Source organism: Bombus vancouverensis, chromosome 5 (assembly GCF_051014615.1).
Source record: "Bombus vancouverensis nearcticus chromosome 5, iyBomVanc1_principal, whole genome shotgun sequence".
Lineage (NCBI taxonomy): Eukaryota > Metazoa > Arthropoda > Insecta > Hymenoptera > Apidae > Bombus > Bombus vancouverensis.
In genome coordinates this window covers 5,688,038-5,701,250 of record NC_134915.1, presented here as the reverse complement: position 1 = coordinate 5,701,250, position 13,213 = coordinate 5,688,038, and positions in this window count along the sequence as shown.

Sequence of the window (13,213 nt, the reverse complement as noted above, 5' to 3'; positions counted from 1 at the left end):
CCTGTTGCAGTAATTTTTAGTGTGTCCATATTGTTGACACCTCATGCATTGTGGTATGTCTTTTTTGTGCCTGGGTGGCTCGACTGAGATTAGTGTGTTTAAGATTTTTTTAATATCGTAAATTTCCTTGTTGTTTTTAGATTCTAATTCTATTAGGAATAGCGGTAGTGGTTGCTTCGTATCGTACCTTGTAATATTGTTTATAGTTCTTGTTTGGTGGCCCATCTTTGCTAATTCGTCACTTAGTATTTTTGTGCTGATTTTTGGGTGCAGTCGTCTTATAACTACTTTGTAGCTCCTTTCCGTTTTGAGCTGGTACGTGTGGTATATGGAATTTTTTCCCCTTAATACTTTTATAACTTTCTTGTAATGTTCTGGTGTGTTTGTTTGGATTTTTATTTGTTCTCGTTTTGTTTGTTTTAGTGTGTAACTATCCTTTCCAACAATATTGTTAAGTTGATCGATAAGCGGATCTATTATTTGCGCCTCAACAAATATTGGTAGTGGTTTTGTGATGTATGTTGATTGGATTGTGGTGTTGCTTGTTGGGTCGTCGTTTGATTCTTCTGTTAGCGAGCTGAAGGAGTTTCTTAGCGGTAATTCTTGCAGCCATCGCTGCTTTTCCATATCTAGGTTGGCTGTTACTTTTCTTTTTTTGTTATAGCTGGCTACCTTCCAGCTTTCGTCCTGTTGAGTTGTTGCTTTGTTTTCCATGTCAACTTCTATTGTGGCTGAGGAGTCCTGTCCTTGGTTTGTTGGTTGACTTGTTTTGAGTGTATCTGTTGTTTTGTGTAGGTAATATTGATCTTGTTTCTTTATAATTCTTATCGGAGGAATAGTTTCCATAGTTGGTTTGCTAGTCTTCTTGATATAGGACACGGATTTCCACCGTTTGGCTAGAGGCGTAACCGTTCGTAGTTTTCTCTTCCCCACTTGCCGCTCTTTCTCCGAAGCACTGTGGGGGATAAACTGGCGAGATATTTTTGGAAATAGTCGTTTTTGTAATTTTTTATGGTTTTGGATAGCTTTCTAGTTGCGTTGTTTAGTTTGCGTTTGTCATCCGGTGTTCTATGGGTCTGCCATACTCTTCTTAGTCTATGTTTTTCTGCTATTTTTTTTAATATGTATTGGGGATTGTCTTGTTTGCTGATGGACGTCTTTGTCGGTGTGGAGAGGCGGATGGCGTTTATTATGCTCGTGTTTAAGGATTCCGTGGCTGCTTCGATTTCTTCCTTAGTGTTTAGTGAAGTTAAGGCTGAAGTTGAGTGAGTAAAGACTTCTCTAAAGAGTTGCCAGTTGGTGTGTTGGTTGTGAATGGAGCCATTTGGTATATTCTCGATGATTGTTGAACTGACTGTTGCTATCACGGGGGAATGATCAGAGGAGAGGTCAGCAGAGGAGTTGATTTGGATGTATCTTGGCGAGATATTTTTAGTTATGAAGAAGGCAAGTAGGTCGGGTATTTTGTTGGTGTCAGTGGGCCAGTATGTGGGTTTGTATGTGGTAAGGTAGTTGAGGTTGTTGGTTATTATGCTGTTTAACTGGTTGTGGCTTCTTACTGTAACCAGTCTGCTGCCCCATTGGGTGTGTTTGGCGTTATAGTCTCCTCCAGCTATGAATCTATTACCCAGGATGCTTCTTTGGCGATGGAGTGTCCAGGAGGGCAGTATACTGCTGAAGTGGTGATTGTACCATGACAGTCTTCTATTACTACGTTTGTTGCTTGGAGGTAGTCTTTCTGGAATGATGGAAGTTCGTAGTGCTTAATGCTTGATTTGATTATGGTTCCGGTGCCGCCGTGGGTCTTTCCGCTGGGGTGTTGGGTATGGTAGAATTTGTAACCATTTATTTTCAGATAGTTTTTGTCGGTGAAGTGGGTTTCCAATACGAGCATTACGTCGATTTGCTGGTGTTTTAGGAAGAGTTCTAGTTCAAATTTGTGTTGCGCTAGACCGTTGGCATTCCAAAGAGCTATGCGTCTTGGTTTTATTTTGCGTCGGGGCGTATTAATTTATCCATGATGATTGGTAGTAGCGATAGCAAATTATTTATTTGCTCCGATTATTTCTCTATTAGCTTTTCAAGCCTACAGACATCGTCTGTGTTAGGTGAATTGGGGACACTATTTTGAGATAGATCCCTTTGGCTATTCGGATTATTTGGATGCCTTGTACTGCTTGGGCATAGGAGATTGAGGTAGTGGTGAATTTAGTAGAACTGGGTATTTGGTTGGTTCAGGGGATTAGGGTAGTCGTGAATTTCGGCGGGCTGGGTGTTTGGTTCGTTACCTCTTTTGCTCTCAGTTTAGGATACTTGTTTGTGTACAGGGTTTTGTAAGCTGAGCAGCCTTTATAGTTGGCAGGATGGTCACCTTGACAGTGGATGCACTTCGCTGGGGTTTCCGGTGGTTTACTGCATTTGTCAGTGGGGTGTGTACTTGCACATTTAACGCAGCGGAATGTATGGTTGCAGTATTTTTGCGTGTGGCCGTATCTTTGGCACCCTTTGCACCCTACCTCTTTTTTGACAAGCGGTGGCTCGAATTTAACTATTGCGTTCAATAGCCGACTGATTTTGTAGATTTCTTTGTTGTTAGGTTTTGGTTTTAGATCTAAGAAGAATAAGGATAGCAGGTCTTTCGAGACTCTATGCCTTATATTATTTACGTTGATAACTTCGTGGCCGAGTTTTAAGAGTTCGAGTTTGAGTTCATCTATGTCTGCTGAGTGGTGGATGTTGCGCAGAACCACTCGAAAAGGTCTTTCTTGTTTGAGCTGGTAAGTGTGAAAGTTGGCGTTCAAGGTCTTAAGCAGTTTGGTGATTTTTCTGTATCCGTCACGGGTTGTCGGCAGAATTTTTACTTTGTTGTTGTTAATCTTGAGGTTGTAGTCGTCCTTGGAGATATCTCTCTCTAAGGACTTGATCATTGTTTGTATGTCGATGACATCATCCACAAATATTGGTGGGGGAGGGGGGATTCTCTGTGGTTGTTGGTTTGGCGGCGCGTCTGCGATTTCCATGGCGTCGTTAGTGAATTGCAATACGGCGAACCTGTTGTGGGTGTTTATTTGTATCGTTGATTCTTCGTTCCGGATGCCGATCGTGTTTGGTTTTGATGTTTCTATTTTCCGTTTCTTTGTAATATTAGCGTCGTTGGTGCGGAGGGTTCTGCTGCACTTCTGCCACGGAGGAGGTCGCGCGAAGTAGTTGCGGGTTTGCTCAGGAGAGCCTGGCCGCGATTGCTAGGCCATCATCGAGCTAGTCAATTCAAATTGAATAACTAGTCGTGAGGCTATGAGGCTAGTATTCGGGTTGGGGTTAGGTGCGTGGGATTTTCTTCTCCCTAAAGGGTAGGAAACACTTGGCTGTGTTCACTTTCGACGGTTGGGCGACACGCGCTTCTTTCGGACCTCTCTGGGCACCAGAGACACGTCTGCACGCTTCGGCACTCAACAGCGAACTGACACACGCAACAGGATAATACAAAATCTATGACAACATCAAATCGCTATGAACAATAACCACAGTGACACCAACACCGTTGGTAGCCGAAGCTGCGCGCAAGTAGTCAACCAGTCGCCATCCTCAGACAATCAAAATCAGAACAATCACAGTAACTACACTACAGAAATCAAAGAACTACTAAAACGGTCCATATAAAACACGGAAATGCTAACAAAAATGATAAGCGAACGAAACTCAGTCCTCAGACAGCACACGCAACAAATCACAGTCATGCTACAACTACTTACTAACATGATGAGCAAAAAATAAAAATAGACACGCTTAAAATAGCAGCCTGGAACTCCAACGGCCTACAACAAAGGGCCCTAGAAACTAAAACATTCCTGTATAGCAATAACATCGATATACTACATTTCTCAGAAACACACCTCACAATAAAAAGCTACATAAAAATACCGTACTACACCATATACGACACCAAGCATCCCTCAGGGAAAACACACGGAGGGACGGTAGTAGTAATAAAAAACGACATTAAACATCACCTACACAGCCAGGTCAGTAAGGAACATATACAAGCAACCACCGTTACCGTACAGACTAATAGCAACCAACTGCAGTTGTCAGCAGTATGCGTACCGCCGCAACACAAAATCACAACGCAAATGTGGGAAGACTACTTCCGACACTTAGGTGACAAATAGGGTATATTGTAGTGGGAGACTATAACTCAAAGCACATATTATGGGGATCAAGAATCACCACACCTCGAGGCAGAACCTTGGAAAAATACATTAGAAATAACAAGCTCAATATATTATCCACAGGAAGACCGACATACTGGCCGACAGACCCGAGCAAAATACCTGACCTGCTAGACTTTGCAGTTACAAAGGGACTAAACGCAAATAAACTAAACATAGCACCCAGCCTCGAGCTTACCTCCGACCATACGCCCTTAATAATTACAAACAGACTAATTACAAACAAACCAATACTTTACAGCAACACAGAGAAGCTATGCAATAGAACCACCAAATGGCAAATATTCAAAGAAATAATAGAGAGCAAAATCAACTGCATCATCCCATTGAAAACACCTGAACACATCGATCAAGCAGTAACGACATTTACAGAAACTATTCAAGAAGCAGCAAGGGCAACCACTATACCTGAATCAACCATAGACAAACAAAAATAATTCCATTAGACATCCTCGAAGAAATTATAGAAAAAAGAAAAGCGAAAGCAAAATGGCAAAAACATAGAACAAAAGAAAACAAAAGACACCTAAACAAACTCGCAAAAGAAATAAAAAAAAATAAAAGAGCACAACAACAACGAGTTTACAAAGTTCATCGAGTCACTATCTGCACACGAGAACTACAACTAGCCACGAGAACTACAAAGCCACAAAAAGAAAAAAAAATAAGGAAGACAATAAAAATGGTCTCTGCAATCAGAAGAGCAGATAATACATAGGCAAGAAGCAACGAAGAGCAGGCTGAAGAATTTTCCAACCACCTATGCAACACATTATAATACAACATAATATCATAATATCAACAACAGCAACCACAATAGTCATACGGACGAGGATGCGCTAACCACTAGTACATCAACTGACAAACAATACACCATACCCAAAACAACAGCACAAGAAATTAGAAACATAATCGAGGAAACAAAAAATAATAAAGCACCAGGAATCGACCTAATCAATGGCAAAATCTTGAGAACCCTTCCGCCAAAAGCGATAAGACAAATCACAATAATAGTTAACGCAATACTAAGAATACAATACTTTCCTAAAATTTGGAAACTGGCACAGATCATAATTTTACCTAAACCAGGCAAAGACCCACATGAAACTAAATCATACAGACCAATTTCATTACTTCCTGTGTTCTCTAAAATACTAGAGAAAGTAATTTACGACCGCATAAAACCAATAATAGAGAAGGAAAAATTAATACCGGATCACCTATTCGGATTCAGAAACAAACACTCCACAATATAGCAAATGCACAGACCGGTCAATGAAATAATACTAGCACTAGAAAACAAACAATACTGCACAGCCCTCTTTATGGACATCGAGAAAGCATTTGGCAAGATAAACCACAATAGCTTACTTCAATCAATCAGAAAACAATTCCCGGAGCAGATATACCAATTAATTAAATCATACTTAAGCAGCAGAACCTTCATAGTAAAAATCAAAGACACATACTCTGAAGTTAAAGAAATCAAGGCAGGAGTTCCGCAAGGAAGCGTCTTAGGACCAATTGTATACACATTATACACGGCCAACATACCAAACGCTAACAATAGCAAAATACTGACATTCGCGGATGACACAGCTGTACTAGTCAGGCACACTAACCCTGCAACGGCAGTTACACTACTACAAGAACATATCACAAAAATAGAAAAGTGGCTTCAAGTTAAACAAATTAAAGCAAACCCCGATAAATGCAAACACATCACATTTACACCGCGAAAACAGATACCACCAAACATTATACTAAACGGCACACACATAATACAAGCAAGACAAGTCAAATACCTAGGACTCCACTTAGATACACGACTCACGTGGAAACAGCATATTGAATCAATAATAGGCAAAATACAGATAGCAAGGAGACAAATGTATTGGCTAACAAGTTGAAAATCCAAACTAAGTATAGAAAATAAACTAAAAATATATAAAATAGTCATAAAACCAATCTGGACGTACGGAATAGCATTATGGGGAACAGCAGCAATGAGCCATATAACCAAAATAGAGGCAATGCAAGCTAAAATTCTTAGAACAATAGTAAACGCGCCATGGTACGTTAGAAATGAGGACATTCGGAAGTACCTGGGAATACCAACGGTCAAGGAGAAGATTAGCAGATGTGCAAGAAGCTACAGAGAAAGAATAGCAACGCACCCAAACCAGCTGGCAGCGGAAACGGTCGACACATCAAACATAAAAAGAACATTAAAAAGGATACACCCAATAGATCTCACAAAGGACATAATCTAACAAACACGATGATGGTACCCCGCTGAGGGTAGTCACCCACATGATAATCAAACAACTAAAAAATTCTACCAAATGTCCAAATTGGATAAATTGTGAATGCGAAATATTAAATAAAAAAAAACCTTTGTAGCAATAAAACTTCAAACAATATTTTGATACTGTATCGCACAGCATACAAAATTTTATGCCCAGTGATGATGTCTTTTATTTGGCAAGTATTGAGTTATGCTAGAATGACACAGCGTCCCGACTAACGATTCATCAATTGATAATTCTTTATGTGATATATAATGTAATTTGAAGACTCTGTTAGCGTGTTTAACAAGTGGCTCAAATTTTGTACATGGATCGTATTTCTGACCAGGTGGAAAACATAAAGAATTATCAATCAAGCGAAAATATTCCAAAATTTGTTGAAATCTGTTTCTCGAGAACATTTTTCGAAATCACGGTATATTCCGTGAATTTTCGCTCCAATACAAACGTATATTGGCTTTTTTGTAATTCCTATTTCTAGTAGCACTGCCGTAAATACCTTCATCTCTAACACTGGTAACTGGTGTCCAATTCTCTATTTTAGATGATTCTAATTCTTCAGATAAAAGCCCCGATATTCGCGTATTTATTAGTTTCTTTAACTATTAGTGACAATAGTGACGAATCAAAAAATAGTTCAAAGTATTCGATGGGCTTACTCTCGCTAAAGAAGTTACATAGTAATTCAGATTCTTTGGTATGCTCGAGGGAATCATGTTGAATATAAATTTCTTCGGTAATTCGAAAAGGCTTGTACATTGATACGAAAAATCATTGTCGCCATCTGAAGTACTCAAAATACTTTGTCTCTTGTATATTACAAGAACGATGTAGTCGTCATCTTTGTCACTTGATGACTGAATTTTTTATTGTGCTTATAATTTTTCTTTCTTGATGATAATCAACAATGCTTCCGATTACTTTGCCAACTGCAATAAGTTCGTCAACGTAGAAAAAGCACGATCCCGTTACCTAGCATCGAGGAACATAAATTACGACAAATGCTATCGCGCTGAATGACATTTTTCGACACTGTTTTTTCAATGACCCCTGGGACTCAAACAATTAGATGCCAAAAGCAAAAAGAAATAATAAAGGCAAAGGCCATAACAGTAGGAAACGTGCAGAACATTGGTTTAAGCAATAACTTCGCAACTGTTTTTCTATTCTTTGTTTTCTATTCTTGTTTTATATTCTTGTTTTTCTATTCTCCAAAAAGCAAAATTCAGTTGATGATATTCTATTAATTGATTGTTAAATGAGTTCCAAATACTGTTTTGTAAAGTCTATTCCGGAGGAAACCTCGAAGCTAAATTAAACTAGAACAAAATTAACGAATTATGTAATTAACAAAATTACGAATTAACTGAAGTTTAATTAAAGTTTCTTATTGGAAAAATATTGTAAAGTCATAAAATTTGCACAGATTAAACAAAAGTCTGAAAATCGCATTTGAAAAGTATATTGAATTTTCACTTCGTGATAATAACATGAAAATTTCATAATAAAACTTGTTTTACACATTTCTGCATAAGTATACATAAAAAGCCATTATCAACTTGAAATAGCTTCCCTCTTATCACGATAAAAATTTGTTTTTTCAATTTCATAAATGAATGGTACTTATTACATATTATAAATACATAAATGAATATAACTTATTAGATGATTTATTGAGATCTTAATCTTTTTCTCTACGTACGCCAGAAACTAGGATATTTTGAAAGAATTTGTACGAAATATAATGACGCCAGAAACATAAAATTTTACTTTGATATTTGTATAATAAGCTTTCTTAAGTAAACTATAGAAATTGAATATTATAATCCACAAAATAAAATTGTATTAATACGCAATAAGTTAAATATCAAAAAATAATATACACTAACACATATTTATATAACATATATTTTATATTGCGTGTATGTGTGAGTAGATTTGCGTGTGTAATGTACTCTTGTTATTTACTTATGATTTGCAATTTATCTAGTTACGTTAAATGCTTTTATTCTCACCAAATAATCCTCAACGCTTACCTCAAATAAAAAAAAATCAAATTAAATCTTTTTTTTCTATGCATGTATACATCACTACTTATAATTTATCCGTAATAATAAAATTATGAAGCAAACTTTATATACCATATAATACCATATGAAAGAATTTGCAAGCGTACGTGCTCTTGCGCCTGTATGTCGTGGCGACGCGACACTGAGCCGCTGTAGCTTTTCCGAAAGCATACGACTTTTTCTTCGTCTTTTAATCTTAACGTGCGACGAGCAGTTCGCAACAAGCTGATCGCCGGTGAACACGTGCATCAATAGGTAGCTTCTGTAAATTTGAAAAGTTCATTGTTAATCATCAAGTGAAATCGTATTAAGTACATATATGGACAAGTTTTCCAACCGTTTTCAAAATGTTATTGTAAATAAAGAATACTACATATGTCATGAGTCCAATTGCCTTCACTTTCAAGGTATTAAAAATTTATTGGTACGTATATGCAAAACTACGAATTTGTTATGCATTTATGCATAGAATATACATACAAAACTGCAACACGCTTTAATAATATATCTTTTTTTCTATATTAATATATCACATGTAAATTTCCCTAAACAGCTTAAAAACATTAACACTTCACTGTGGTTACTTTTTCTAACGACTCTCACACACAGATGTCTGCACATCCTTGGCGCGTACCCTCAATAGTCTGAAGTACCCATCAGGGGTCTTGGAATTTTCATAGTTGAGGTCCTTCGGACCAAGCGAGTATCTCTTGTCTTAGGTTTCCTTTTACGTTTATTGTTTCCTACGAGTTAACACGGAAAGTTAATTTTCCTCACGTCTGGTATGTTCCGTTAGCAACTTTCTCACGAGGGCGGCTAAAACCCTTCCTGGCCCACCAACCGTCTTATTATCCAATCGGAGACGGTGTTTACTGCCCTCGCTTCCCTAACCAAAATTGTCATCAACAAATCCGATAGTCCCGTGCTCTTAGACATACCCACCCCTAGCTTTCCTTAGACACAGTATCGTCGGTAAAACTTCACTTATTCTGTACCCTTAGAATAGTCAACATATCTTTACCGGTCTCTACCCTTATAACAGTCGCGTACTTAACGTATCAGTGTAACTAAGTTTTACATAACGTGATTGGAGTGAATTGTGATTTATGATAATTCAGTGTGTATTCCGTTGTGAGTGCTGAATCGATAATAAAGTTTGATTAAAACAAAATTAATAGTTGTGTTACGACTCAGCTATTTTATTTTTTTTATCATCCAACCCTGTAGTTTACGTGACAAAAGCAAGCGTATGATATCGAGGAAGCGAATAGGCAAGCAACCAGATGTGTATAAAAACAGCGCAAACTTGTTTTGTATAATCTTCAAACTTTACATAGCTAGAAATTTATTCACATTTCATATTTCAATTTAATATGGATGTTTTATTTCCTTTGCTTTTAGACACGATTTTCTCGTTACAAATCAAGTATGTTCATCATTCAATGGTAGTATATGAAACGACCATTTACTATCACAAGGAAGTGAAAGGACCATTCTAGTAAATTTTTTATTTTTTATATTTTCAATCTCGAGTGATCTTTACGATTTGTCTTAAAGGGACATTGGGTAAATCGCTAAAACGGGGATTGTTGTAAATCGCTCACTGGTTTCATTTATATATTTATACATATATCTAATATGATAAGATACAAATTACAGAGAAAACAAGATTACTTTGTGATAACGCCGTAGGGAAGATTTATGATCATTAGTGCAACTGTGACGTATCTGACCGAAACAATAAAACGTTACAATCTACTTAGACATTTCTGTTGTGTATATGTGACATGTGCGTGCCTGACTTAGCAAAGAAATTAAAAGCGCGGTTTGTCACAAAGTTATTTGTACTTACATATGAATACAATTATTATTCATGTATTCCAAAAAGGAATCACGAAATTAAAATATTTAATTCATGAAAATATTGGGATACAATTTACATAAAAAATGACAAAACTTCAGTTTTTTACAATGCTAAGATCTGTAAGGTACTGATATAATATTAAGTTTACTATTTGTATGATTTCATCTGCATTATTTCTTAACTTATGAGAAATACATATTCCGGTTACATTTATAGTAACAGCAGTTAATCGATTGCGGATGTTATATCAGGCGCATCATCAGACGCACAGTAGGACAGTTTATAAAAATAAGATGTCTGCTCCTGAACACTTTCAATTGGAAACAGCGTTCATCAGAATCAAAAAATCAGGAGTTTGCCAAGTATAAAAACAGTTTTATAGGATTTGACAATTCCCAGTGCAAGTTGAATTCGGTTCTCATTTTATCTAGTGGAAGACGATGAATCCAAAGAAAAGAAGATGCTATGGTTTTATAAATTTCTTTGACAGACTGATTTGCACACTTTAACGTAGACATCTGGAGCTAACTGAAACCATACTTATTTGCTTATTTCTGTGAGAATACTGATAATGTATGTCTGTATGTCATTGTTACAGGTTGGTGCCATATTATTTGACACAATTAACCTTACCTACATTTTCCATATCGATTAATTGATTGCTTAAACTTATATGGCAACAGAGATGAGTGACTCATGGCTAGTTCAGTACATACTTTTATTTATTCAATTGTTTTACACGCTTACGCTTAAGCGCCTTAAGGTCAAGATCAGTTTGTAATAAATACACTAAATACACTAATTCATGACTCTATATAAGTAAAAAGTCAATAAGAATATACTATGTAAATTAGATGCTATGTAAATTAGCTAACCCTAAAATATAAAATGGTACTTGACTGTACTAAAATCAAGAAAAATTGAATCTTTCACAGTCTGATCTCTTAATTTATCGATACAAACAAATTATAATCAGACCTCGTTTATTTGCGCAAATTCATATTTTTATTAAAGCAATCAAAAAATTAAATTTACATAGAGATTTATTTCACCTACCAAATATCTCTACCTTTAAATATTCTATAAATTTGTACACATTCGTATACAAATTATCAATGCAGAAACTACTTGGCCACTGAAGATAATCATATTCAAATACATCTTCCTCGAATGTATCGAATATAATGACATTTTTGGGTACATAATCAATTCACTTATCCACAAAAAACTAATATCTTCGTATCTTGGCTGTGATTGTCTTCGGTAAGCTGAAAATATTTGACTCTCTGAACCGGTTTCCAATTTTCAGTCATCTGTTTCAACCTTCCGATCCCTCATACTCTTATTTAACAAAACGCTTTTCCACCTAAAATTCGTACGTTATAGGTATTAGTGTTACATTAATCCGACTCTGTTAACATTTAATAGTACTCTTTTTTATTTATTTCTTGAAATTACAATCAATTCTCGCGTTGAGAATTTTCAGTAATTTTTCTGGCGTGGCGCAGCGACATGGCTGTTTATTTACAATAAGTTAATACTTATTATAGATAGGTATAATTTATAAGTATTACAAGTAAGTGCATATGCTTAATTTGGATAATTAAATGAATCTAACGTTTAGGTCTAGCGGGTAGTGCCTCTTCAGCCTGCGAATCTGGTCCGTCGTATCGAGTAGTCCAGTGATTAGGGGGTTACGGTGTTTGTTGATTCTTTTGCTATATCTGTCGCTATATTTTGCTATTTCCTCTTTGACGGTGGGTATCTTGAGGTCGCGATGTATTGTTTCATTGGTTACATACCAAGGTGCGTCAATTAGGGATCTTAGCGTTTTCGATTGAAAGCGTTGGAGTATTTCAATGTTGGAGTTACTTGCTGTTCCCCATAGTTGGATTCCGTAGGTCCAGACAGGTTTTATTACGGTCTTGTAGAGGGTCATTTTATTCTGTATGTTTAGTTTGGAGCGTCGACCCGTGAGCCAATAGAGTTTTTTTAGTTTGTCCTTTAGTTGCTTCGTTTTATCTGAGACGTGTGTCTTCCACGTTAGTCTCCTGTCCAGGGTATGCCCAGGTATCGGACTGTGTCCCTGCTAGGAACTGTTGCATTGTTGATGGTGACCTGGGGGCAGGTTTGTTTTCGGAGCATGAAGGTTACATGTGATGATTTCTTTTCGTTGACTTTGAAGTCCCATTTGTGAAACCACTTTTCCATGGAGTCGAGACTTCGCTGGAGAGTGGATGAGGCTATTACCGGGTCTGCATGGGTAGCTAACAGCGCTGTGTCGTCTGCAAATGTCGCTATTGTTATATCGTTTGATATAGGTAGGTCGGCAGTGTAGATGGAGTACAGTAGGGGTACGAGGACACTACCTTGGGGTATGCCGGCTTCTATTGGGAATGTTGCGGAAGTGGCGTCTAGGCATTTAACCATGAATTGTCTATTGGTTAGGTAAGACTTTAGGATGGAGTAGTAGGGGTCCGGGTTTAGGGATGAGGGTAATCAATGAGATTTTCCAGGCCTTAGGATAGTGTTCCAGGCGAAGGATAGCATTAAAAATCGATGTGATGAGTGCTATCCCTTTTGTGGGAAGTTCCTTGATTGCTTTATTGCCTATTAGGTCGTGTCCTGCTGCTTTCTTGGGGTTTAGGCGACTGATTGTTTCTATAGTCTCTACAGAGGAGAAGGGTTCGATAGGAGGGGACATTTGGAAGGGGGTGTGCAGGTATTCAGTAACGTCCGCGG